The following is a 27,411-nucleotide window of genomic DNA, read 5'->3' on the forward strand; positions in this document are numbered from 1 at the left end:
AATTTTCTTTCTTTTTTTTTGAGACGGAGTTTCGCTCTTGTTACCCAGGCTGGAGTGCAATGGCACGATCTTGGCTCACCGCAACCTCCGCCTCCTGGGTTCAAGCAATTCTCCTGCCTCAGCCTCCTGAGCAGCTGGGATTACAGACACGCGCCACCATGCCCAGCTAATTTTTTGTGTTTTTAGTAGAGACGGGGTTTCACCATGTTGACCAGGATAGTCTCGATCTCTTGACTTTGTGATTCACCCACCTCGGCCTCCCAAAGTGCTGGGATTACAGGCTTGAGCCACTGTGCCTGGCCAACAATTTTCAACTTGTCTTTTGAACTTATACTTTATGAAATTTGTATGCCTTAAAATGAACAAATCCGGATTCTTTTATAGTAATCAAGTAAAATATAGAAATCTTAATTCTGCACTTTACCTTTGCTAATCTAAAGTTAGATGTTACTAATTGAGCAAAGTAATTAGTTACAGGATTTTGATAGTGGTGATATTCCTAAGTTTTATAACCTAATTGTTCAATTACTGAAATCAACTACGTTTTTACAAGTGTTAGGTAAAGAAAACTGAATTTAGACAGAGAAGATTCAATTGAGGGAAGCGAGGGACAGAGGTATTTGTGACTTAAGAGTTTGTGAAAAATAAATTAGGCAGCAGGGAACACTGAAATATCGAGAGGAAGTTAGATCTCACTGGGCACTTATGAGCGGTGAGGCTAGGAATGGGGTGGAGCGAAGTAGGAAGGACAGGCTAAGAGCTGGATCCACAGCAGCACCATAATACAAGATCGCCCTTGTTCAGCCAACAACAGCACTAAACACGTTCGCTAAGTGTGACCACGGTAACAGTGGGAGGGGCGGCCCAAACCTCGCCCTCGAGCATGCTCAGTGCAGAACGAGCCTGGTCGGGTGCTGAGCAACAATGCATCCCTTTTTTTCTTCAGCTGGGGAACTACAATTCCCAAGAGCCCATTTGGTGCAGCGACACCGCCTCCCGCTGTGGCACTGCCCCGTCCCCTCCCTCAGTCCCCGCCTTCCGGCTAGTCCCCTCCCCTCCCTGAGAGTGTGTGTCAGTGACCCAGAGGTGGTGTGAGGCGGACGGACCGTCGGGGGGCGCCGCCGCTGCCGCCGCCACCAGCAGCAGCAGCGCCAACCGAGCGGCACAGTGGAATTCGTCCCCAGCCCTCGGGGAGCGCATCACAAAGCAGCCCCCACACCTCTCCTTGCGTCTGCGGCTCCTCAGCCCTCGGCTCTGCGGTCAACTTCCCCTCACTGGGCTCGGCCGGCTGGCGCGGAGGGCAGCAGCGAAACGGCGGGCTGTCTGCTCGCGCTCCCCGCGCACAACACTTCACCCTTTTGCCTCGGGTGTCGGGGGCCACGCTTGGATCACGGCCACCAGCAATTGTCCGGTGAGTGTGGCCGCGGGGAGCCCAGGGATGGATGGCGGCGGAGCCGCCGAGGGGCGCGGGGAGGGTGGGTGTGCAACTTCCTCGGCGGCTTCCCCCGGCGACCAGTCTGCCGGCTCTCACCGCCCGCCTGCGCGCCCTCGCGGCGGCGGGGAGCGGAGTTTACGGCGGGCGCCTCCATCCCGCGCCCTGGCAGGAGGAAGCGCCTTTGTCAAGAGCCGGCCCTGCGCGGCCTCCCCCTCCGCCTAGGAGCGGGGTGCGAGGCGGCCAACTCCGAGCCCCGCGCCTAGCAGGCCGCGCACTCCGGTTTCAGCTTCGAGAGGAGAGCTCAGCGGGTAGCGAGGAAAGGGAAATGGGAGAAACAAAAGGGGCGGTGGGTTTCCCTTTTGTTTGTGAGGATCTGATAACTTCTTTTTGTCCCTTACATAACGCAGACTTCCAAGTTAGTCATTCTTTTTACTATGATTGTTGTCATCATCTATGCGCGTCTCTCACATTTCCTTTCATCTTTGGATCTCAGAGCATTTTAAACAAGCTAATTAATTTCACCCCCGGGCTCCCTAGGAAACAAGTTAATACGCCCGTTTCCCTAAGAGGGTAAACTGAGGTCATGGAAAGCTCTCTAACTGATGGATACGCTTGATCTTCTACCGCGCCTGGTGTCTGAGGATATGAAAGCATTTACGAAGAGGAACCCGTTCTCCAATGCCCCGTGGAAAAGTTAAAGATGCTCATTTTACTTACAGGTTAACTGAAGTCCAAAAGAAGTCTACGTAATTGTTATGTAGTTCAAACCATAATTCTTCTTACATAGCGTTCGAATCTTAAAACCATAAAAGACTTATTGAAAAATGCTCCGAGTAGGGAAATTAATGTAAATCATAAACTCACGTCACCATCTACTTTTATTTTTGTACGTGTAGGTCTCTTAGAGGCAAGAGAGCAAGAATGGAAAAGAGTGCAGAGGTTTTTTTTAAAAATGTACAGTACATTTAACAGATTTTAATCACTACACACAAGGAAATGTGTCTTGGTTTTAACAGCACCGACAATATTCCTGTCGTTTAGTCATCAAACAGTATATCAACAAATATTATTGAGCACTTTATTCATAAGGTGCTGGTTGTGCTAAAAACTGAAGCTTTGTGTATAAGAAAAGGTCATCTGTTTCAGTTCAGACTCTTTACTTTTTCTTACTCTGCAAAATGTTACTTTGTTTTCATTGCACATAATCTTTTGTTTCAGAAATGGCATTGTCCCTTACTATGTTGAATATGTATTACTCTTATACTTAAGGAGATATGAATTCATTATTCAGTTTTCATAATAGGGTGAATTTAAAATTTTTTAATTGCGGAAGATGTTCACGTTATTCAGTTGTTTCAGTTTTTCTGTTTCCTTTATAGCCAACAGAAAATATTTTCTGAGTGATCAGATTTACATGTCTCGAAACATAAAATGTTGTTCTTATTAACAGCATATGAATTCCTTATGTTTTTTTTTTCTCTTTTTTTGCGACAAGTCTCACCCAGACTGGAGTGCAGCGGCAGGATCTCGGCTCACTGCAACCTCCGCCTCCTTGGTTCAGGCATTTCTTTGCCTCAGCCTCCCAAGTAGCTGGGATTATAGGCACCCGCCACCACACCCAGCTAATTTTTATATTTTTAGTAGAGACAGGGTTTCACCATCTCGGCCAAGGCTGATCTTGAACTCCTGACCTCGTGATTCACCTGCCTCGGCCTCCCAAAGTGCTGGGATTACAGGCATGAGCAACAGCGCCCAGCCTCCTTATGCTTTTTTTTTTTTTTTTTTTTTTATACCAACAACCTTTTCTGGAGAAAAATCTTTAACTCTGAGGACCTTGTTTATTTTGTGAGTTGTTATTTTCTCTGTACCAACTGGAAAGTACCAAAAAATTAAATCAAGCATCACTTCTACTAGCTCTTTCCTCAGGTGAATAATGATCAGAACTATAGTAACAGTGAATTTCACCTACTCTAAATTCTCTTAATGTTGTACTGTGTATTTGTCCTTACATTTTAGATTTTGGTGGTTGCATCAGAAAATGAAAATGAGATGTTCGTTATTTTGTTATTCCCGCCTGTCCGCCCCCCCACCCCAGCCTAACCTGTTCCCTCTCTGGTATGTTAAAAGAGATCTTGAGTTTAAAACAAATAATTGGAAAGGAAAACAGTTATATGTATAGAAAGTTGCATGTAGTGAAGTGGTATAATGTCTCGTCTAGTGAATTTAACAGGTTTTAAAGAGAGAACTATCACCTAGCTTTTTATTAGCATGGTAGAAGTGCTGTAATGTAATAGTAGTAGTATTTATTGACTTCTACAAAGTAAGCTGGAAATTTGCCTCAGTGGAATTTGCAGGGGAAGTAACTCCGTCCTTTCCTTAAGATTGGCATTTAAATGTTCTTACTGTTGGTTATGCTGAACTTTTTCTGTCGTATTTGCAAGCCAGATTTACCAGGGACATTTGTACTTTAAGGAGGCTACTAATGCTGTCTTGACTTAGTCACTGGAGTCTGCAGGCAGAAGTTAGTGTTGACTGGCAAAGTCTGGCTGTGCAAGTTTCATAATTTCTTTGAGACTCCTGAAAGGAATGACTGAAAAGTATGGGACAGGAAGCTAGTCCAGTACTGCTGAATGCCACTGAGGCAAGTTTCAAAGGGGAAGCCCAAGGATGTTTCCATTTGATTTAGCTTTAGCCTCTTTCTGGGTTGTCAGAATGTCACTTTTGTATTTTAAGAATTCTGTCATTTCAGAATATGATTTATTATGGTTTTTTAGTAGGTCAGGTGATAAGGACTATAGACAGTTATTATGCTTTGTGGACAACTAATGTTTTTTGTTATTTATTTATTTATTGCATTTTAGGTTTTGGGGTACATGTGCAGAACATGCAAGATAGTTTCATAGGTACACATGTGGACAACTAATGTTTTTAGACAGAACCTTCTGTAGCTGATAAAGATTTTAAGCCAAAAGACTTAGAATTGAAAACTAACATATACATATAATTTTACCATAGTACATCAATGTAAACCTATCCTGTATTTATTAAGTTAGAAAGGCTTATATGGATTATTTTATTATACAAACATATTTAACAGTATATATTAAAATTTCATAGTGACCAATATATGATGGCACTGAGGTGGCTTGAGGAGTTTCTTTGAGGGGGAAAAAAGTGTAATTCCAAAAGTTACATTTATGTTTTTGAGGAGAATAAAGCAGATTTAAGAGCCAGTGGAAAACAGAAGAAAATCAACAAAGTGAAAAAAAACTAATGAAGATGTTTTTAAATAATATAATATGAAGATTCCTGGCAACATTCATATATGAGGGACAAAATTCTAGTTGAAGTCTATAAACAGTGAATTCCAGTTAGCACTTTCTGTTTATAGATTTCTAGCCATCTTTTCCAGATTCCCTCTGAATATATTACACAGGAAATGTAAATAGAAGTCATTCTTTCAAGGGACTTGGGTTCTTAGAGATTTTTTTTACACTTGTGGTAGTGGGGGAGGGGAGGTACTTAACTACATTTTCTTAGTTCAAGTGTGACCTCTGCCATAGAAAATTTCCCCAGACTAATGTGTGGCAACTTCAAGACAAGAAATATTGGTCACTGAAAGATCTGGATATGATTTCAAGTTCTGCCACTAGCTTTTGTTTTTTTTTTTTTGGTATGTTATCTTAAATAGATCACTTATATTTTTTCTTCAAAGGTTGAAAATAACTGCCTAACATATTATGTTTAGTAGGTCCTAAATACTTTTTGTTGTTTAATGAATTTACAGGTAATAAAGAGAAGGCACAATGCTTTTTGAATGTCAGGGATTTCTATTTTTTTTTCTTTTTTGATAGAAAAAGTAATCAAAACATAAACTTCTGATTGGAGTCTTTTTTTTTTTATTTGAGGTGGAGTCTTGCTCTGTTGCCAGGCTGGAGTGCAGTGATACAGTCTCAGCTCACTGCAACCTCCACCCCCTCTAGGTTCAAGTGATTCTCCTGCCTCAGCCTCCTGAGCAGCTGGGACTACAGGCATGTGCCACTACACCCAGCTAATTTTTGCATTTTTAGTAGAGCTGGGGTTTCACCATGTTGGCCAGGATGATCTTGATCTCTTGACCTTATGATCCGCCCACCTCAGCCTCCCAGAATGCTTGGATTACAGATATGAGCCACCATACCCAACCTGGAGTCTTTCAATTAGCATAGCTACCTTTGGAAATAAGCCTAGAGAAAAAGAGCTTCATCTGATAGTTTAACAGAAATGAATTGTAAATGACTCTAAGAAGAATTGACAGCTTTTTCAGAATGTTGTACCAGATGTTTCAGATTCTTTTTGCTACATAAAGTCCATTTCAGAGAAATGGGGTTCTACATAGTACTCTGATATCACCCCTGTAATACTTTTACACCTCAAAATACCAGTTGCAGGAAAATAGAATGTGTTGCTGATGCCTATAAATGGGAAAATCCTGACATCTGTCTTCATCCTCCAGTTAATCTTGACTGTTCATGTAGTTTTTTAAAAAATTAATTTAACACATGTAATTTACTTCCTTTTCAGAGAATTTGTTGCTGATTTTTATTTTATAATGAACCTCTTGGGATGTTGCTAATTCTAAAAATATGTAATACCCCCCTTTTCCCACCATCTTCTGCAGTTTCTTTTTCTATTATTTTTTTGGCTACAGTTTTCTTTTTCCCCTAAACTGTCTAAAATAAACTAAGAAATGTTTAAGTATAGTTGACAAGAAACACAGTCAGTAATTTATCATGCAAATGTCAGCATACAAGGTGCAATGAAATCTGTTTTAGAGATAGTACACTTCTGAAGGGGGCTGAAGCAGGGACAGCAAATAAATTTCATTTGGGGTACCAAATCTGATTGTTTAGTGGTGGCTGCTTAGAGTGCTGTGTTGAGAAAACTGGGAGTCCTTGTTCAGACTTAACAGGAAAGAGTGCTGTGATTAGCAATTTCTGCTGTTGGTGAGCAGTGGACTTTTGGCATGGATGCCAAGTACATTCAATATTTATTGGATGCCTTTTACATGTCACAGGTCTAGATGCTGATACCTCACAGACTAATTTCTGCCTTCATGGTGTTTACATTCTACTAACAAGACACAAACTATGAAATAAATTAAATACTTTGTGTTTTAAGATGGCTCACACCTGTAATCCTAGCTCTTTGGGAGGCTGACGTGGGAAGACCCCTCTTGCCCAGGAGTTCAAGACCAGCCTGGGCAACATGGTGAGATCCTGTCTCTACAAAGAAATTTTTTTAATTAGCTGGACATGGTCCCAGCTACTCAGGAAGCTGAGGTGGGAAGATCACTTAAGTATGGGAGGCCAAGGCTGCAGTGAGCCATAATTGCATCACTGCACTCCATCCTGGGCAACAGAGTGAGACCCTGTCTCAAAAAAATAAAAATTAAAAAAATAAATAAAAGAAAAATGACCTAGTTTCTTAAAAAAAAATTAATAGCAAGAAATAAGAGAGGGAGGGAAAACTATAAGATTGAAGGAGACTTGAGAGGCTTATCCATCAAATGCAATGTATGAACCTTAGTTATATCCTGCTTTGAGCAAACTAACTGTAAAAAGACATTTATTCAAAATTGGGGAAATTTAGACTCTGGATAATTAATGAAAAGGATTTGTCAGTTTTTTCAGGTGTGAGAATGTACTTTTCTTTTTAAGTGTTCTTTTAGATATGTATAATAAAGTGTTTACAACTTAAAATGTGATGTGTGGGTTTTTACTTTAAAATATTGAAACGGAAAGGAACATAGACAAAACAAGATTGGCCATATATTGAAAATTGCTGAAGGTAGATGCTATGAGGATACATGAGATTTCTCACCTCCTCTTTATTTTTGTGGATATTTGAAATTTCCCCTAATAAACAGTTTTACATACAAACAGGAAAATAAAGCAGGGAAGGGGGAATAAATGTGATATGAGTATGGGGTGGGAGGAGGATGCAGGTTTATTTTTTTTATTTTTTATTTTTGAGATGGAGTTTCACTCTCATCGCCCAGGCTGGAGTGCAGTGGCGTGATCTCGGCTCACTGCAACCTCCACCTCCTGGGTTTTCCTACCTCAGCCTTCCGAGTAGCTGGGATTACAGACATGCACTACCATGCCCAGCAAATTTTTATATTTTTAGTAGAGACAGGGTTTCACCATGTTGGCCAGGTTGGTCTCGAACTCCTGACTACAGGTGATCACCCACCTCAGCCTCCCAGAGTGCTGGGATTATAGGCATGAGCCACCACGCCTGGCCTGCCAAAATGCAGTTTTAAAGGGTAGTCAGAAAATACTTCATTGAGAAGATGATAAATATTTGAGAAAGTAATGACCTGAAGGAGGTAACAGAGCAAGCCTTGTAGGTCATCTTGGAGCAAGACATTATACACAGAGGGAATAGTAAGTACAGTGGCCCTTAGGTGGGAGCGTGCCTAGACTGTAAGAAACTACAAGAAGTGTGTGAGCCAGGCATAGTGGCTTGCACTTGTAGTCTCAGCTACTCAAAAGGCTGAGGTGGGAGGATCACTTGAGCCCAGGAGTTCCAGACTAGCCTGAGCAACATAACCAGATCTCGTCTCAAAACAAAACACCTAGCGTAACTAGATCAGGGTGAGCATGAGTAGTTAAAATCAGCATCAGCATGGTAAAGGAAGTGTAGAGGAGTCTCAGTTATGTAGGGCTGGTTGTCCAAATTGCTTTAAAGTAAAAATATTTTATGCACCTGTTTAAGTCTTCTACTTTAGAGTAGTCACTGTGGAAGCTATACACTTACACAACAATACTAACATTACTCTATTTTTAGAAATTTTTTTGTCATCCAAGCCAGTTTAAGAGCTGCACATGAAAATAGCTCACTACTTTATATTTACTTCTTGTTTTTAAGGAAAAATGGGGTGATTATCCATGTGATATTTCATGTTATTTATCAGATGTGACTCACAAAGGATCTTGACAGAAAGAAAATGGGAAGTAACAATGCTATTTCTAAAAATCAGAGACACTCTGAGAAAGCAGTTATTGTTTGTAAAAGTCAGACCCACCCATAAACTAAAAAGGAATTTTAATAATGTTGTGGACGATTGTAGCATCATTTGGAATAAGGGTATTTTACCTCTAAGAGTGACTAGTACGGAAGGCACCATACTTATTTGGATATTTAAGGTCTCATAAGTTAAAACGCACACGTGTGTGCACACACACGTACACACAAGATCATATACAGTTCATAATACCAAGGATTCAAAACAGTCATTTCATGTTTCATTTATATCCTGCATTCAAGACTAAAGGGATGGTATTTAAAATGTAGTGAAATTGTGTAACTCTTGCTATGACATACACTTGGGAATTAAAAGACTAACACGTGTTAAGAGATGAATCTGGATCTTAAGTCTTATATTCATGATTCATTTCTCAGATTAGTAGTTGTTTTGAGAACATTCTGATTTACCATAAAGAACTGTTTTTAATCTTCATTATTAAAGGCATAGAAAAATTTGGATCTCATCTAAATGTTTAAATGCCCCCCAAAAACTTCAATAAATATGGATTGTAAAAATCTACTCTCAGGACAATATGCATGTAGGATTACTAGTTTTGAACAATTACTATACTAGTTCATTCTTTAGAGGTACAGTTTTTCCAACCTGAGAAACTAAACTTATTTAAGTGATTTTTACTCTCCTGATAATATTGAGTAAAGAAAGGCATTCTTTTTTTAGTTATTTATATGCAATGGTTGGGGAGCATAATGTTTTTATTTGTATTTTTAACCAATCATATTTAAAACTTAATGGCATTAAGTAGAACTTACAAACTTTTATTATGTAGTAAATTACATAGTGACCACTAAGAATGTAAGTATATAACCATATAAGGAATACTTTAACAAAGCTTCTTATTTTAAACATTTTTCAGTAAATTGTTAGGAATCTATTTAATTCACTCAGAGTTTTTGTCCCTTTAGTGTATATAGATGTATATATGCATGTGAATAGATAGCCAGACTCTTATCATATACTGCACCTATCAGGACTGAGCTGCTAGACTAGGTTATTTAATGTATTTTAAACACTAGTCTATTAACATAGAACAACTGAGCTTATATTTAATTCCTGGGCTTTCCATTAACTCTGAAAGTGTTTTAAAACCTTTGATTCTTCTTCTAAAAAAAAAAAAGTAGCAATGGTTTTTTGTAAAGGTTTTTGAAGTTCTATGATGATGACCATACTAAAATGTGACTTATTTTAGAAATACCTTTAATTCAGGCTGTTGATTTACTGGCAGGATGATTTTTTTTTCATTTCCATTTTGTGGAATAAATAAGTAATTTATGATTGAAGAGAAAGGGGGAAGGCAGCAAGAGAAGGAAGGAAAGGAAAAACACGGTTCTCACAAAATAGTAAATATGACTATGGATAATTCTCTTAACTTGGATCTACTTAAGTGTCTGTGACCTAATGAGCTAAGGCTCAAATGTGTAAATTAAGTAGAGAATAGAAGTAATAATACAACTTTCATTTGGAGAGAAGAAGTTGCTTTGCAAAAGGGCATCTTACATTTCATGTTGAGTTAAACTTTATGACTATGATAAAATCTATACTTAATTTTGGAAATAATGAGTAATAATAACTGAGAAATTATTTCAAAATTCAATATATTAAGTTTTATAGATTTTTGCAGCAACAGGTTCAAGGTTATTCTTCTCAGCTTGTGCATTGCAAGGTACTGTAATTTCCTGCCTGTCTCAGTTTCATCTCTTCATTGCTCTGCCAGTAGCTCTCTTTATCATCCTTTGGCAGCTTTGTTCATGCCTATTGCTCTTCAACAGTGTTTTCTGCGTTTGTCTGCCAGTTTTATACTTATAAAGTAGACTTGGAATGAATTAAGGGCACAAAGAAGTAACCTATGGAAGGCAAGTAGAGTACTTTTCCTATTTATGCCATACTTCATCTTTTTAAACTCTCCTTGCCTATTTCTGGTGTGTGTAATGATGGAGATCTCTCATCAGGCACTAAGAGACAACTACATGACCTGTAGGATACAATACTTTCTAAACCCAGTAATATAAGAAACAGTTTGTATTTAAACTGAAACTCTAGTTAATCCTGCAGCCATCCAGAACCTACATACCTAAACTAGCAAAGTTTGATAATAAAATTAACAGCCTAGTAGAATTTCAAAAGCTATTTTCAGCTCTTGATATTTGTTGTCTTTTCCAAAAATGTGAAACAATTGGGGACTTCATCATTACTGTAATAATAATTATATATGACCTTAGGGGGAAACTGCAATTCTGTTGAGCCTCTATTTGACAATCAAGAGGAAAAGATGAAAATATCAGTAATGTGGCAAAGAAGTTTTTAACTTCTTCCTTCCACAAGAATGAATTATGAAGTGACTGGCCCTGATATTTTTCTTGTAGTTCTCAACGTATCATTTGGCTTAATCTTTAGAAGGCACAGTTTAATTTTATTTTTCAACAATAAATTAAAACAATGGAAGGTGCTTTGTTGGTTCTTCAAAACCTTAATGTTGAATTCCTGGTTCTTGGCAGATAGTATGGATAATACTTCATGTTCCTCTGGGTTTATTTCAGGTTTTTAATGAACTGCATGTACTGGTAGCACTAAAAGCTGATTTGCTTTGATTTTAAACTACTATTAGCATGATGGATTTTTCTTTGAATTGTTTCTCACTGTCATTCTTTAAATTTACCATCAAAGGATTGAAACATCCAAACTACAAAACTAGTTAAGTTCATCATTCATGAGAAAATGTGCTAAATATGTATCTCTTGTAAAGTAGTGGCTGCTTCTAATTAGAAACCTGTCCTATAGACATACCTCATGTAACAGAAAGCTTTTTAAATATGCTTACTGCTTTACTGTTATTTTCATTTAGAATAGGATTATTCAGTTTCTGAAGTAGCCCTTTCTGTTCACCAAAGGAACTATGATGAATTTTGAGATGGGCTCTTAAACTGTTGAACATTGAGCAGATCTGTAACTTTAGTGAGAGCAGACATTTTTTAAAATTCATCACTAACATTTATTCAACAAAAAAAAATCACATTTTGCTAAAGCTTTTTGGTTGTGTCTCTTTTAGAAATGACCTGTTTATTTATTTCAATATAGTTCAGCTCTTAAGGACCAGTTTTGTAAAGCTTTAGTCAGAATTTGTCTCCTAAAGCTGACTTTAAAATGGCTTCCAAAAGGATTTGCTGAGTTTCAGAACTGAGTAGGCTGCTAATGATTCAGTAGGCCCCCTCATTTTCCTCCTACTTCTTAAATTGAAGTCTCCTTCATACCATTTAGGTACCCTGAGTCATCATGGCTAAACTCTAAAGAAGAATTGTTATATGGAAAAACTCTTGATGAAGTGAGAATGTCAGAAAGCAGTCTGAGTCAGAGATCATTCATTGATCACAGTGATACATTCCATAGGTTGTGGGCTTCATTTTAAATCTTTTAGTGTACTTCCATGTATGTCCTTATTATAGGATTGTAAATCCTTTAATGCCCATAAAACCAGCTGAGGTGTTTATTCCCAGTTAATTTCTAATCGGTTAGGTTTTAATTATCTATTACATGAAAAGGATTTTATATTTTTTATTGAATAAATACAGAAGAGAGGCAGTATGATACAGGATAAAAACCACTATATCAGAAGTTGGGGACCTGGAGTTCTGGTTCATCTTCTCAATATGTGACCTTATATACTTCATTTAACCTCTTTGGGCCCTAGTTTCCTTATCTTTACAAGGTCAGTAACTCTGGCACTCACATCCTCTTTGGAACCAACCCATTGCAGATATAGCTAATAGCTGATCCCAAACCAGCTTCAGATAACTTTTTGATACAGCACTGTCAGAAACCATATATATAATTGCCATTCTGATGAAATCTGTTTGTCATCTCAACTATATTGGGTCTCTTCCAGCTCTAAGATTCTATGACTTTAAATAATTTGCCTATAGAAAGTCTCTATTCTATCTATACTGTCTCTTCACATTGGTTGTTTAGGGTTGAAACTGTGTGAACTTGAGAAGAATTCTTTGTAGTCAGATCTCTGACTACAAGCAAGTTTATATTTCATTTAGTGATGTTAAAAACAAATTATTATAGAAAACTCACGGGGGCACTTAAAATTCCAAATGGAATGGAGACAAATAAAAATGCTTGGTGCTAATTTGATGGAAACTCATTTTAACTTCTAAATGTTTATGGCACAGACCTCAGGTTAGTGAAATTTGAAGTGTTGTATTTGTCTGGAGGGCACATAATGAAGACATAGGAATCCTAGATTGAGAAATAAAGAGGCCTGAGTTCTAGCTCTGCAAACTGTTTTTTTAACCTGGTTAGTGTCTTCATCTATTGTAATGGTATCAGACCAGTGTTTCTCATTAATGTATTAAACAGATTACCTAAGGATCATGTAATGGATATGCTAATTCAGTAAGTCTGGCTGGGGCTTGAGATTCTGCATTATTTGCAGGCTGCTTCTGGGTGTGCTACTGCTGTAGGCCATGGACCACACTTTACTTATAAAAGTTCTAGGCAATTTCCAGTGCTCCTTCTGGTTTAAAGTGTCTTTAAATCATAACTTCTTTCTCTCCAGCTCTTTCATATCACTATTAAACTTGTACTTTTTGAAGTCTCATATTCGTAGACTCATTCCCTATTTTCTCAGTTTGAGAGCTCCATTAGTTTTGCTGTTTTTCCCTTTCCAGAATGAACTTGGTCATTCAACTTAAACCTATGGTAGTATAATAAGAGCCTTTGATAAGAAGAAAACTATTCAGATGCCTCCCCCACTGATTAGTAGCTCTGTTGCCTTCAACAGTTGATTCAGTTTACTTAATCTCAAGGTTCTGAGTACAAGACTCACCAGGGACTTACTAAATTCCTTATCCAAAATGCATGGGGCAAAAAGTGTTTCCAATTTCAGTTTTTTTCAGGTTGTGGAATATTTGCATTATACTTGGAAGAGCATTTCCTTTGAGAGTCATGTTAGCACTTGAAAGTTTCAGATTTTGTAGCACTTTGGATTTCAGATTTACAGATTAGGGATGTTCAACCTGTATTTTCCTGGCAAGGTTGTGAAAAGGAATAGAGATAATATATAAAACTCTCAGCATGGTCAGGCATCAAGTAGGCACTCAGGAATTGGAAACTATTTTTTTATCCTTACTGGCGTCCTGACTTGGTCTAGTAGAAAGAGAAAAAGGAGTGGGAAAGATCTGTTGCCAACTCAGGATCTCTCTCTGTGTGCAACTTACGTTTTCAACTGCTTATTAGACATGTTAACCCAAATTCTTCAAACTTAACATCATGAAAAAGACTTCTATTTTCTTTTCATATCTGTTATGGCTCCTTCAATACTGGTAGAGAGTACTGTTTCTGGCTGGGCTTGGTGGCTCATGCCTGTAATCCCAGCACTTTGGGAGACCAAGGTGGGTGGATCATTTGAGGTCAGAAGTTCCAGACCAGAGTGGCCAACATGGTGAAATCTCATCTCTACTAAAAATACAAAATTAGCCGGGCATGGTGGTGTGTGTCTGTAATCTCAGCTACTTGGGAGGCCAAGGCAGGAGAATTGCTTGAACGTGGGAGGTGGAGGTTGCAGTGAGCCGAGATGGCACCATTGCACTCTAACCTGGGCAATGGAGTGAGACTCCTTATCAAAAAAAAAAAAAAAGACATTACTGTTTCACTCTCTACATGCCGGTTAGGAACCTGTCATTTCTGCCTTTATTTCTCAAGTAGAGTTGGCCTTCCATATCTGTGGGATCCACATCTGAGGATTCAACCAAACATATGTCAAAAATATTTGGAAAAAAAAATACAATAAAAAATAACAAAACAACAATAAAATAATACAAGTAAAAAGTACTGTATAACAACTATTTTCATAGCACTTACATTTTATTAGGTATTGTAAGTCAGGGGGCCCCACCCCCAGGGCTTTGACCTATTCCTGCCTATGGGCTGTTAGGAACCAGGCCACACAGCAGGAGGTGAGTGGTGTGTGAGCAAGCATTACTGCCTGAGCTCTACCTCCTATCAGATCAGCAGGGCAATAAATCTCACAGGAGCGTGAACCCTATTGTGAACTGCACATGCAAGGGATCTAGGGTGTGTTCTTTATGAGATTCTAATGAGTGCCTGATGATCTGAGGTGGAACAGTTTCATCCTGAAACCATTTCCCCACAACCACTCACTCCCAACCCCTGTCTGTGGAAAAATTGTCTTCCACAAAACTGGTCCCTGGTGCCATAAAGATGGGGACTGCTGTTATAAGTAATCCAGAGATGATTTAAGGTATACCAGAGGATGTTTGCAAATATTGTGTTCCAGTAAAAAAAAAAAATCCCATTTTACATAAGGGATTTGAGCATCTGCAGATTTGGGTATTGGAGAGAAGTCCTGGAACCAGTCCCCAGCAGATATCAGGGTTGACTCTGTATATTTGTTTCTAACTCTCCCCATGAATGTCTCAAAAGTACTTCCCATATCCGTGCTCAGGGGCAAACCTATGGCAGTCTCAAGAATACCACACTACAGAAGTCTTCAAAATGATTTATTACCCTTAATAGAAATCAATTTCCAGCATTGTCCCTTTCCCAAAAAAATTCTCTTTAGCAGAAAATAGTTTCAGTATACTGAAGTAATCATTTCTAAATAATTGATAAAAGGAATATTCAGGTAATTCAGTAAGAATTTACTGTCAGAAGAACTCTTAACATAAACCTTTATTGATCTACTACTGTGTACTAGACATTTGTTTAATGTCCCATAACAATCCTTTGAGGTAGGTAATATTATATTAAAAGGTAATAAGGTTTAAAGATTGCAAGTATAGGCTCTTAACCAGAATTTCTCAGGTTCCAATCCCAGATGTCAGCCCTTAGTAGTTGTTTGATCACAGGCAGTTTACTGAACTGATCTAAGCCTCAGTTCCCTCCTATATAAAATAGAGATAATAATAGCACTTCTCTCCTAAGAACATTATTAGGAGTTAAAGAATTTTTAAAAAGCTCTTGGAAAAATTCCTGGCATTTATTATGATAAGCATTGCATATATGTTAGTTACTGTTATTTATTATCTTAGACTTTCAGGTTAGGAAACTGAGACTCAGTGAAGTTGGTTCAAGTTTCACAGCTATCAAATCATAGTGCTAGGAGTCAGACATCATTCTATTTTACTTCATCTCAAGTAATAATAATTTATCTTATCCTCTTGCATACAGCCTCCATATTAATGGTCTCATTGTGATCTTAGGAGTAATATAATTTATTCTAGTGTCACATGTGGTGCTTAAAATGTAGAATTTCTAAAATATGCAAGTAAAAGCTCACTTTAATATGATCTGAGAAGCATAAGAATATATGTTTAATTCTATTTTATGTTTTTCTCCATTTCTGTTAATAGTCACCAAAATCCCTAGAAAGTGGAAGTACTAGTTTTATATTACTATATAGTAACTTCAGTTGTCGTGATTTACTTACTGTGTTAAATCTTGTTTTGTGAAACATTTTCAGAATGACTGAGGCTCATTAGCATGTTGTAACTACATAGTGTGCTTAAAATCAAGAACTTTTATGAATATGATTAACCATTACCTCTTGAAATTATGTAGTGATTTGCCTTTTAGTTTTTATGTGAATTTTAATTTTATCAGCTGCTTTTTGAATAGAATCTTTGAGTTTAGTATTTTGATGTCTTTGTATTAGATGCTGTATATAGGTGAATCTGCTTAATTTTATAAGCTTTAGACTGTGACACTCATTTAGGCCTTTAGTAAAAATAAAAAGCATATCTGACTACTATTTGAAGCTTCTATAGATGATATGCTCACTCTCCAACTTCATTCCCCATTACTTATTATTTTCTTTTTTCCATTGTTAGTATTTTATTCCTTTGTGGAAAAAGAATTTTCTTTGTATTAAGACAGTATAAAGACAGAAGATAGAAAAATCTGTAGTCTTTGAGAAGAGGGCAGATTTGAAAAACCCAGAATCATCTATGATGAAAAGTCTGTTTTCACCTTGGTTTTGAAACTAGATTCGGTGACCTAATATATTTGCTTTTGGGGAAACAAACATACTTGAAATAGTTATGTCAGTTGAGACACACTATTGTGCCAGAAACAACTTAAACAGGCTTAAATGGAAAAAAGGAAATGTATTGATTTGTGTACATTGGTCCAGGATAGGTGCCGCTGAGAATGGCTCCACCCAAGGCTCTCATAATATGAACACTCAATTTCTGTACATTTCTTAATGCCGTTCCTTGGTGTTGGCTTTCTGATCCATCTGTACACAAGCAAAAGATAGCTTCAATTCCCCTAATGCCTAAATCCACCCAGTGTCATGTATAGCTGGAAAGAGTGACTATGTTTCTTGGAAGTCCCAGCAAAAGTCTCATTGCATTTCATTGGCTCTGACTGGCTCACTCCCTTGTGGCCAGAATATGAAGCTCTGATTTTTGAGACTGAACCATAAGTCCAGCCATCATGTTTGAGGGTATAGTCAACTCCAGAGATACATAAACTAAGAATAAAAGAGGGGTTTCCTCCAAAAAGGAAATGAAGATACCATTATATGAGAAAAAGGAGGAATATTTGTTGGGCAGCAGAAAATAGATGCTCATAATGCTCAATAATGCCTTTTCTATTTTAAGAGTTAGCAGTCAATTAGAAAAGACCTGTTCATGTTTTTTTCTTATTTAGTATTTAGTGCTAATTTGGGATGTGAATTCCCTTTCACAATGCTGTTTTAAAGCAATATATATAAATGAGAATTTCGAGGACTTTTTGACCCGAGAGCTTTGAGAATGTATCAAAATTTAAAATTTGGCACTGCTTTAACAAATTTAATGTAATATCTTATTATTAATTTCCCCATTAGCTTTAGTAATGAAATTTGTTGATAGCGAGTTCTTTAATGTCTTAAGCAGATTGTGCCTTTGGACCAAGAAATTCATAAAGAACCATGAAAATGAAGGTTCTCTCCTAGATACTCAGGGCCTCAGGGAGAGACAGGAGTAAAGGTTATGAAAGGCACTAACGGAGGCTTTATGTGTTGATTTCTAAAACTGATTTTAGTCTGAAAATTAAAACCCAGTTCTTACCAAAAAAAAAAACAAAAACAAGTTATCCATTGTGTTTTACTCTTCCTTTTCAACACCAAAAGTAGGAAATGAAATAAAAAATAATACATTATGGCCTCTAATATGATCATTTAGATAGCTTCTCCTGTTTCCTCTGTTATATTACTGTGTATATGAATGAGCACGTCTATTCCCAAAAGGCTTTAACATTCTACAGTCTCTAGGGAATTTTATTTTTTTCTTTTAAATATCTTGAATAAATTCTATAGAAATATTTATGCTTTTTCATGCACCAAATTAAAATGAAGACTTCATAAGATCTAATTTAGCAAATGATTTTAAATGTTTTTTCCCTTTATTCAATATTCAGTGCTGCAAAATGAGCAAGACAGTTTCTCCTTTGTAGGAGTGTTCAGCTTTAATAGAAGATAGCACAAGATCATATGTAACAGTAATACAAAACTGGATACAAAGCACATAAAAGAACTACAGATAAACTATGGGAGCTCAAAAAAGATTATACCCATTTTAGAGTATTAGGAAAAAATTCCAGACTAGGAAAAGAATGTCAAATGGGTCTTGAAATATTATTAGGATTTTTAAAAAGTGAATAGTGATGTTAACCCTTTTTAGCTGAGCATTTATTATATATTCAGTTTCATTTTTGTCAAAAATGTCTGATATATGAGCAGAGCATAGTGGCATGTGTCTTTAGTCCCAGCCACTCGGGTGGCTAAATTGGGAGTAACCCAGGAGTTGCAGACTAGCCCAGGCAACATAGCCAGATCCTATCTCAAAAAAAAAAAAATTCTTCTTTTGATAATATGTGATACAGAGAGGAACAGTCATGTCACTTTAAACTTGGGGGGAAGTTGGGAAAGAATCTAGAATTATGGTGGATTCAAAAGACACATGATTTGAAATTTCACAATCAAAAGCTAGGTAGCTTATTGGGACATATCAAATGAGAAGCTTTCTATTTCAGCTACTACGATAATTAGTCGTAGTATATGCTAGAGTTGAGAATCATTTCAGACAAAAATTATGTTGTGTCTCTGGAGAGGTAATGAGTAATTTGCATGAAAACTTAATAGTACAGGCATTGCCTTAAAAGGTGCTACTTTAATCTTCTGTCATTTAAGAAATTTCTGTAACTTTATATGGATCAGCAATACTAGTAATTGTAGACTATATACGATTATACATATTCTAGAATCAGTAGTGTATTTATTTGTTTGGTGTTTACATATGTCTTAGTGTGTTTTATAAATAATAGGATGGTTTGTTTAAAGTGCGCTTTTGAAGATAGTGTGAATTTAAATTAATGGTCTTAGAAAACTTATAGTCTAAATATGTACTGAAGAGCAGTTTCATAATCACAAAGGAATATATTTCATGAATTATTAAGAATTTGTCTTTATTTTAAATAAAGTCTTCTTTTTGAATAGGTAGTAAGAATAGGAATTGGACAAAACTTGTTTGAATATGGTTTTAATTGCAGTTTATTGAGTTATATATAAAAGAGCACAATTAGTTTAAACAAATAAAATCTCTGAGTTTATGGTATTCTGAGCCTTGTATTTTTTCATTGAATGCCAGGGGTACATTAAAATGCCTTCATTTATATTTCTGTACAAAAGATTGTTCTGACAGTACATTTAATTGATTTTCACAGCTTATTGCTGTCTAAAAATTTATCTTGACTTCACATTTTGTTCTGAATATCTTGGTTTCTTTCCTCCACCCACACAATGTTGGAGGCAAGGGAAGCAAGAGTTGCAAAGTAATACAGTGAATTTGAGAACCCTGGCTTTTTTTCAAAACAAAATAAACCTTTATCATAAGATTGCTTTTTATTGATACCAAAAAGGGTGGCACTTTGGCAAATGTTCAATAAGGGTGTGAATAACACCTTTAGGACTGATTTAGCTAGAATGAATAAGAAGCTTTGCTATTTGTCCTTGTAGATAGTTGGCTCAGTAAACATTGTGATGGTGATTGGCCAAATTTTCCATGGTGAAAGGTAAAACAAAACAACAAAACCCAACAAACTTATAGATCAAATATCAGCAATTTTATGTCTATGTCAAGGTCTTCAAAGAAGGAGCAATATGTTAATTAGGATCTCATTTGAATTTCTATTGTGAAAAAATAATCATGTTAACTTACATGAAACCCAAGAGTTTGACAAATGTTACTATGTGAAAATATTAATAGAGGAGATCCTTGCTGAGAATTTAAAGCTGCATGAAATTCACAGATATGTGTAGAAATTTAAACTTAGTATCATATACTCTGCAGTAAACTCCAATAAAGGCAAGTGGCATTATAAGGACAAAGATAACAGTAGAAGTAAAGTAAAAATATTTTTAAAACCTAATGGATGTCACATTAATCAGACTCAGTCCGTAACTCTGGTTAGAAATGTAAAATTTTAGGAATTTTTGAGGTACTATAAGAAAAGAATCTGCTTTGGTGGTAGGATGTGGGGAGAAAGAAATGTGGCAATTAAAATGTATATAGTATAAAAAGTACATTTGCAATTCTAATCACTTAGTTCAAAAGAAAAATATATCACGTAACTTTATTTACTTTGAATACTATTATTTTTACATGCTTAAAAATAGAAAATCTTGAAAAATTCTAGAGAGGAAAAGTGTTATTTCTAATTTCATTAGCTACTTTAAGATAGGAACATTTCTTATTAGTCTCCTAGCACAGAATCTGAACCATAGTAGGTACTCCATAAGTGGGAGTAACCCAGGAGTTTCAGACCAGCTAACCTGAATTTTAGAAATATCAGGGTGTAAAGCAGAATTATTTTTTTAGGCTTTAAAACTATACTATTTCTCCTTACCCCTGTACGCACCTTTGAATCTCAGTTTTGATGCCAATAGGTTCTCAGTTTTGAGTGTGAAGAAAACTGATTGATAATTTTTATCTACCAAATGTTGGCTAGAGCTGAAATTGCCTGAAAGGGAACTTGATTTAGCAGAATTCCTTCTTTTCAGGAAGGACTTCCATTCTAAAATCTAGAATATAGACTAAATTAATTGAATGGGAGGAGTCTGTTTTTATCTGAGGTGGCTGATTGGAAAAAGAGTAGGTAAACTAGAGACCTGATTTGAAAAAAGGAAAAGATAGTCCTGTTTAGTGGTCAATCCTAACACTGTGGTTAAAGGGGAGCTAAATTTCAACTTTTGGGGGTCAGCTTAGACAACCACCTAGATTTTCCAAGTTAGTTTCAGTTTCAAGTACAGTAATCCTTTGACAGTGATCACAGTCAAGGTCTTGTTGGTAATAGAGAGTTGGGGAAAAAGTTAAAACAGCATTAAATGAATATATTTTTAACCTAACAAAAGTTCCCAGAAGACATCCACTTCAAATTCAAGCCATATTCCTCAATGTTAAGAACATTACTCTTCTCCATGACAGTGTGAGGAAAAATAAAATAAACTTAAAAAATCAGAAAACCTCATCAACATTGTTTGAAAAACATAACTGTGATGTTATGATCTACTAAAGCATGGTGGCCCAACAAGTTTCATACAGAATCATGCCTGTCTGAAACTTTAAACTTTTTATAGAGACAGTGAATCACTATGTTGCCCAGGCTGGTCTCAAATTCCTGTGCTCAAGCAATCCTCCTACCTAGGCCTCCCAAAGTGCTGGGATTACAGGCGTGAACCACCTTGCCCAGCCTCAAATAAACTCTTAATGGCTTGGATTTTAATAGGTTTTATGACTTCATTCTCCTTTATTTTGTTGTTGTTGTTGTTGTTGTTGTTGAATAAATATCAGCAAAAGTGTTAGATAACAACCTGAACTTTTGCAAATTAATATGCTTTAAGGGAATGTTTGTTCTGGTCTTGGTAGTCTAGCCATCTTAGAGTATAAAGATACTTTTCTCTACCATAAAGATGTAAAGAGGAATTAATAATTGTCATACTTTTTGTTTACACCAAGTTGAATTTTTTCAAGTATGGTTTTATATTTTGGTATACAGATATTACAAATCATAATTGAATAATTTTTGGGGGTTTGTTCCAATCTACCCTACCCTACTCCCCCCCATCTCTGAGTAAACTCATACTTGATCGAATTTGTACTTCTCAATATCTAAAAATAGAAAGATCATATCTAATATCTACAGAGATTCCTTCTGATTTTGTCCAAGCTAGTTTTACATAGTTTAATAAGCATCCTCCAGCTTTATATACAGTTTCATACTTCTGTACATAAAGGAAAACCTTTATATACAGTTTCACAATTGCATTCCGGACATTTTCATGCAACCCATTTTACTCAAGGAAAGAGCCACATTACTGATCTGTTGCACCCATCACTGTCTGGTGACTTCAAGGATGTCCTTCCTTACGGAAAGAGCCTTCCTTCTGGGAGAAATTAAACCATAATACATGCAAATCCTCAGGGAGCCCACATGAGCCTCCTGTATTCATTAAGATAGATTTTCACAAATAGTAAAAAAAATTACCAAGACAAATGAGGAGAATCAGTAACTATAAAGATAACCAGGCTGTGTTTGTCTTTTAGGGCTTTCAATTTAGTTTTCCTCATCTGTCTTGTCTTAAAATATATGGCACATCTTTCTCTCTCCACCTGTAGATTGGTCTCTTATCTATCAGTTAATCTGTTCTGAAAGGTTTCTATTTGAGATGACTTCACAAGGGTCACAAAAGTGAATTTTATGTGTTCTACACAGCCTCTGTTTGGGGTCAGACTATTTCAGTATTCCTCTCAAATTTGTCAAAAAATGTAAGTTACCATAATGCAATAATAAACAGACTAAAAATGTAAATTTGATATAGTACATTATTTTTGTCCTAAACATTGTTGCCAGACATCTTCTGGCACTGGTTCGTTGATTTATTTATTTATTCATTCATGCAGTGTGGAATGGTAGAAAGAACACATGCTTGAATTTATATCTCAGCTGTAGCCACTTAGTTTCTAAATGACCTTGAACAAATTATTTAGTCTGGTTTCCTTATCTATCACAGGACCATTGTAAAGATTAACATATGAAAGTTCCTAGTACCCACTATATACTTTTATGTTTTCTTCCTCTTTCTGAAACCTAAGTTTAAAGGGTTTTCATTAACTTGATTCTTAAGGCCCATTATTTCAGGCACTTCTTTATCTTTCCAGATGCATCTCACTCAGCTATTAAACATTTATTCAACGCTTCTGGACAGTCACTGAGCTTACAAAGCCATGGTTCATGATTTCCACAAACTTACTCTATATTGATCTCCTAACCAAACTCCAGGGAACCTACGTACTTATCCTTTCCTGAGAACACAATATACTTTTTTTCCCTTATCTTTTTTATCTTCATGCAATTGTTTCTTCCACCTAAAATGGTTTTTTTCCCCCACTTATCAAAGTCTAGTCTGTCTCTCAAAGTCCAAATCAAGTATCTCTCCTTCTATGAAGCTTTATCCTGTTCCTCTTCCTCCTAAGTAATAACAGTTTTTTTTGAAGTCTTACAGCATTTATGGTCTTTTGCATTAATGTGGTATCTGTTCTGTACTGATTTGATTTATACCTTTTTTAATAAACATAAGTAAACAAATGTTTAGCCATACCTTTTGCATTAGTTTGAATACTCCCATAACTTCTGACCTTATAGTGAATGCTCAGTAATATTTGTTGGGTTAGTAATTGTATTGTTGGTGACTCTAGATGCACTAAATTAAAAGTAGGGAGACCAGCTGGGCGTGGTTGGTCACGCCTGTAATTTTAGCACTTTGGGAGGCTGAGGTGGGCAGATCATGAGGTCAAGAGATTGAGACCATCCTGGCCAACATGGTAAAACCCCGTCTCTACTAAAAATACAAAAATTAGCTGGGTGTGGTGGCGCATGCCAATAGTCCCAGCTACTCAGGAGGCTGAGGCAGGAGAATCACTTGAACCTGGAAGGTGGAGGTTGCAGTGAGCCAAGATTATGCCATTGCACTCCAGCTTGGTGACAGAGCGAGACGACTCCGTCTTAGAAAAAAAAAAAAAAAGGTAGGGAGATCACAGCCCCTGGTTTAAAAACTGCTCCAACATTAAAACCAATTAAACTGCAAAGAAATCATTAATTAGTATTTTATAGGAAGTATAGGTTAAATATCCTTTAACCAAATGCTTGGGACCAGAAGTGTTTTGAATTTGGAATATTTGCATTTATCTTATGAGATACCTTGGGGTTGGGACCCATAAAATTCATTTATGTTTCATATATACTTGTGCAAACAGCCTGAAGACAATTTCATACAATTTTTTTATTAATTTTGTTCATGAAAGCTTGTGTTGAGTACTTACATGTGGAATTTTCCACTTATGTCATATGTTGCGCAAAAATTTCAGATTTTGGGGCATTTTGCAATTTCATATTAGGGTTACTCAACCTATACTAATCTATGTACTTCTATATCGTCTGCTAACCTAGATATATTAGTTATTAGAGGATTTTGACTTATAGCTATTTAACCAAATAGGACTATTAGCTAGCTAGAGGGACAGGCTGGATAATTAATTAAAGCATTAGGTATTTATATTAAATACCAGGCATTGGATTAAATACCAAATTTGTTGGTTTGGTAATGTCTTTGTCCTCATAGGAATCAAGTGAAATTACATTGATCATGGGCTTATATTGAGCTATACATTTGAATATTCAGCTTAATGTAATGCTGTTGCTGTGGTGTATCTTTCTGGCCCAGAGCTCCTAAAACGCCTAGAAATTTTTGAGTGATAGGATGTCTTTTATTATTTATAACACCCCCCTTTCTGATCATAACTGAAAGGTAACTTAGGGTAGGGCCCTGAGTTGGCTGGTCACCCAAAGAACCAATAAATTAATAGGGTTGGGACTTAATGAGGGAAATTAAGAGGGTCTTATCCTGACCAGTGACCTCTGGAAAAGGGACAGAGGCCTGGAGCTTGAGTCGAATTTTTGGATTAGTGAACATATTGAGTTGCTGGGGGGGGTGGCATTTGTGGAGAGGGCATGGAAGCTCCACTGCCCTACCATAGCCCCACATACCTTGCCCTGTACATCTCTTTCATTTGGCTGTTCCTGGGTTGCCTTCTTGGTAATAAACCAGTAAACATAAAATAAGTGTTTTCTTGTGTTCTTCTATGAGCTGTACCAGTAAATTATGGAACCTGAGGGAGGGGGTTGTGGGAACCCCCAGTTTATAGGTAGTTGGTCAGAAGTCAGGTAGTTTGAGACTTTTGATAGGCCTATGAACTTGGGGGAGTCTTGTGGCACTGAGCCCTTTGACTTGTGAGGTCTGACACTAACTAACTCCAGGTAGATGATAGTGTCAGAATTGATTTGTTGAATGCCAAGTCAGTGTCAGAATTGGAAAGTTGGTGGTTGATGTCAGAGAGAATACTCATTGAACATGATGCAAGATTATCAGCAAAAACATTAAAAAGCTCATGTTTGTGATTAAAAGTAGTCTGAAACAGATTATGAGATTTAAAAATCCAAACCTAAGTGTCAGTTTCACAATTTCTAGTACAAAAAGCAGTTCATTTGGGAAAGTTTTCAGTTTTGCTTGTGAAAATTGATCTTGTAGAATGTTCAAAAGATTAGTTTCCCTCAGTTTCTCTGGCTCCAGAAATAGGAGTTAACAGTATCTAGAATTTTTTAAAATTTAGGTAGGCTCTAAAGTTGCATAAGATCAGTAATGTATTTGAATTCTGGAGGCATGTGCTAGCATCCAGTGATCCTTGAGTCTATTGTGGGGTTTTGTTTTTAATGTACTAGTGCTTTATTTGCTTATTTATTGTAGCTGCCTTATCAAGGTATAATTTTTATAACCATGTATGTAAACACTTTTTAAAGGGTAAACTTTAGTGGTTTTGAGTATAGTCTCAGGGTTGTGCAGCAAATCAATTTTAGAACATTTTCATCACCTGAAAAAGAAATCTCATACCCTTTAGCTATCATTTCCCAATTTCCTGTTCTCTCCTCTTCCTATCTCCTCCCAGGCAACCACTAATCTACTTTCTGTCTCTGGGTTTGCCTGTTCTGGACACTTCATATAAATGGAATCATACAATACGTGATTCTTTGCGACTGACTTCTTTCACTTGCAAGGTTCATCCATGTTGTAGTATATATCAGTACTTCATTCCTTTTATTGCAAAATAATATTCCATTGTATGGATATACTACATTTTGTTTATCCATCATTGATGGACGTTTGGGTTGTTTCTACTTTTGGGACTATTATGAATAATGCTGCTGTGAACATTCTTGCACAGTCTGTGTGTGGACATAGGTCTTCATTTCTCTTGGGTATTTAGCTAGGCATTGAATTACTGAGTTACGTGATAACTTAATGTTTAATCTGGAAGAACTGCCAGACTGTTTTCCAGAGTAACTACACCATTTTACTTTCCCACTAGCCATGATTAAGGACTCCAGCTTTTCCACATCCTTACCAATATTTGTCATTATCTGACTTTTTGATAATAGCCATCCTAGTTTGTTTGAAGTGGTCATCATGGGTTTGATTTTTATTTCCCTAATGACTAATGAGCATCTTTTTATGTGCATATTAGCTATTTGTATATCTTCTTTGGAGAAATAAATAGATCCTTTACCAATTTTTAATTTCATTATTTATACTTTATTGAGTTATGGGATCTCTTTATATATTCTAGATATAAGTCCCTTATCAGATATATGATTTGCAAATAATTTTTCCTATTACGTACGTTACCTATGGCAGTACTTTTGATACTAAGCTTTCTTTTGTTTAAGTAGACTGCCAGGTAAACAAAGCCCACAAAGTGGCAGTATGAACAGTCAATTTAGGGAGGCAGTACTCTTATCTGGTGAGCAAAAAGAAACAAATCTCCATGGTATGCCTGTCATTAAATTTTTGTCTAATTTTCAGCTTTTTCTTTGTGGTATAAAATTATAACATATAGTCAAGAGTGGAGCTAAAGTTGAACACTTGGCTATCTCCCGTTAATAATACACAGTACAAGATAGAGGAGTTACTTGTTGGCTGACTGCTCTGTTCTTTACTGCTTATGGTATTGCCTCCAAAATTAATGAAACAGACTCTAACATAGGAGTCCAAGGATCAGTTACCTAGCTGCACTACTTAGCCCTATGACTGTCATCAAATAACTTAACCTCTCTGAATATACATTTTTCTTATCTATTATAAAATGAAATTGGAAGGAAAATTGAACAAATTGCACAGTATATTAAGGTCTTTCCAGCTTTAAAATATAGTTGTAGAATACAGTAACAGTGATTATTTTTCTTCTTAAACCTTGTTGAAAAATCTTAGGCCTAATGTACATTTTCTCAAAAGGATTGGAGTTAGATGGATTTGACAAGTAAAAAACTCGGCGTATGTCAGTATTCAATAAAAATGTACCATAGAATAGCAAATGCCATCTGTGTGAATTTGCATTGTGAGATAGATGAACATGTGACCTAAGAGTCACCAGTAAAGGAAGAAATAATTATGCACCTGCTGTGGGTGTGGCTAGAGGCAAAGGGACCGTAAGGAATGAGTCCTTGATTGCCGTCTTGGAAGTATTCAGAGATCATTAAAGAAGAAGGACGTTCTCAGAGATCTGTGTGTCCAAAGGTGAAACAAAACCTAATAAGAAAAATAGGTCCATAAGAAAAGAAACATCTGAAAAGGCTGAGAAATTGTGAGGTAAGTATACTTTGTTTTGTTTTGTTTTCTGGAGTTATTTCTTTTAAAGTGTTTCAGAGAACTGAAAGTTTGTCATTTTCCCTGAGCTCAGCTGAAATAATTGCTAGAGGTACAGACATCATAGAG

At 36.5% G+C, this 27,411-nt stretch overlaps 1 protein-coding gene across 4 annotated transcripts in view; it reads left to right on the forward strand.

The window, feature by feature from the left end:
* The first annotated feature begins 1,074 nt into the window (after positions 1-1,074).
* Positions 1,075-27,411, forward strand: part of PELI1 (pellino E3 ubiquitin protein ligase 1) — a 60,934-nt gene continuing 34,597 nt past the window's right edge. The window contains exon 1 of one of the 4 annotated variants that reach the window (XM_002757703.6): positions 1,075-1,411. The gene's annotated coding sequence lies outside the window, so the exon portion shown is untranslated. Of the gene's footprint in view, positions 1,412-2,004; positions 2,155-27,154; positions 27,286-27,411 lie in introns of those variants that run through there. The other 3 variants (XM_078349189.1, XM_078349191.1, XM_054244892.2) reach the window with 3 other exon arrangements.

Source organism: Callithrix jacchus, chromosome 14, assembly GCF_049354715.1.
Source record: "Callithrix jacchus isolate 240 chromosome 14, calJac240_pri, whole genome shotgun sequence".
In the NCBI taxonomy this organism is placed as follows: domain Eukaryota; kingdom Metazoa; phylum Chordata; class Mammalia; order Primates; family Cebidae; genus Callithrix; species Callithrix jacchus.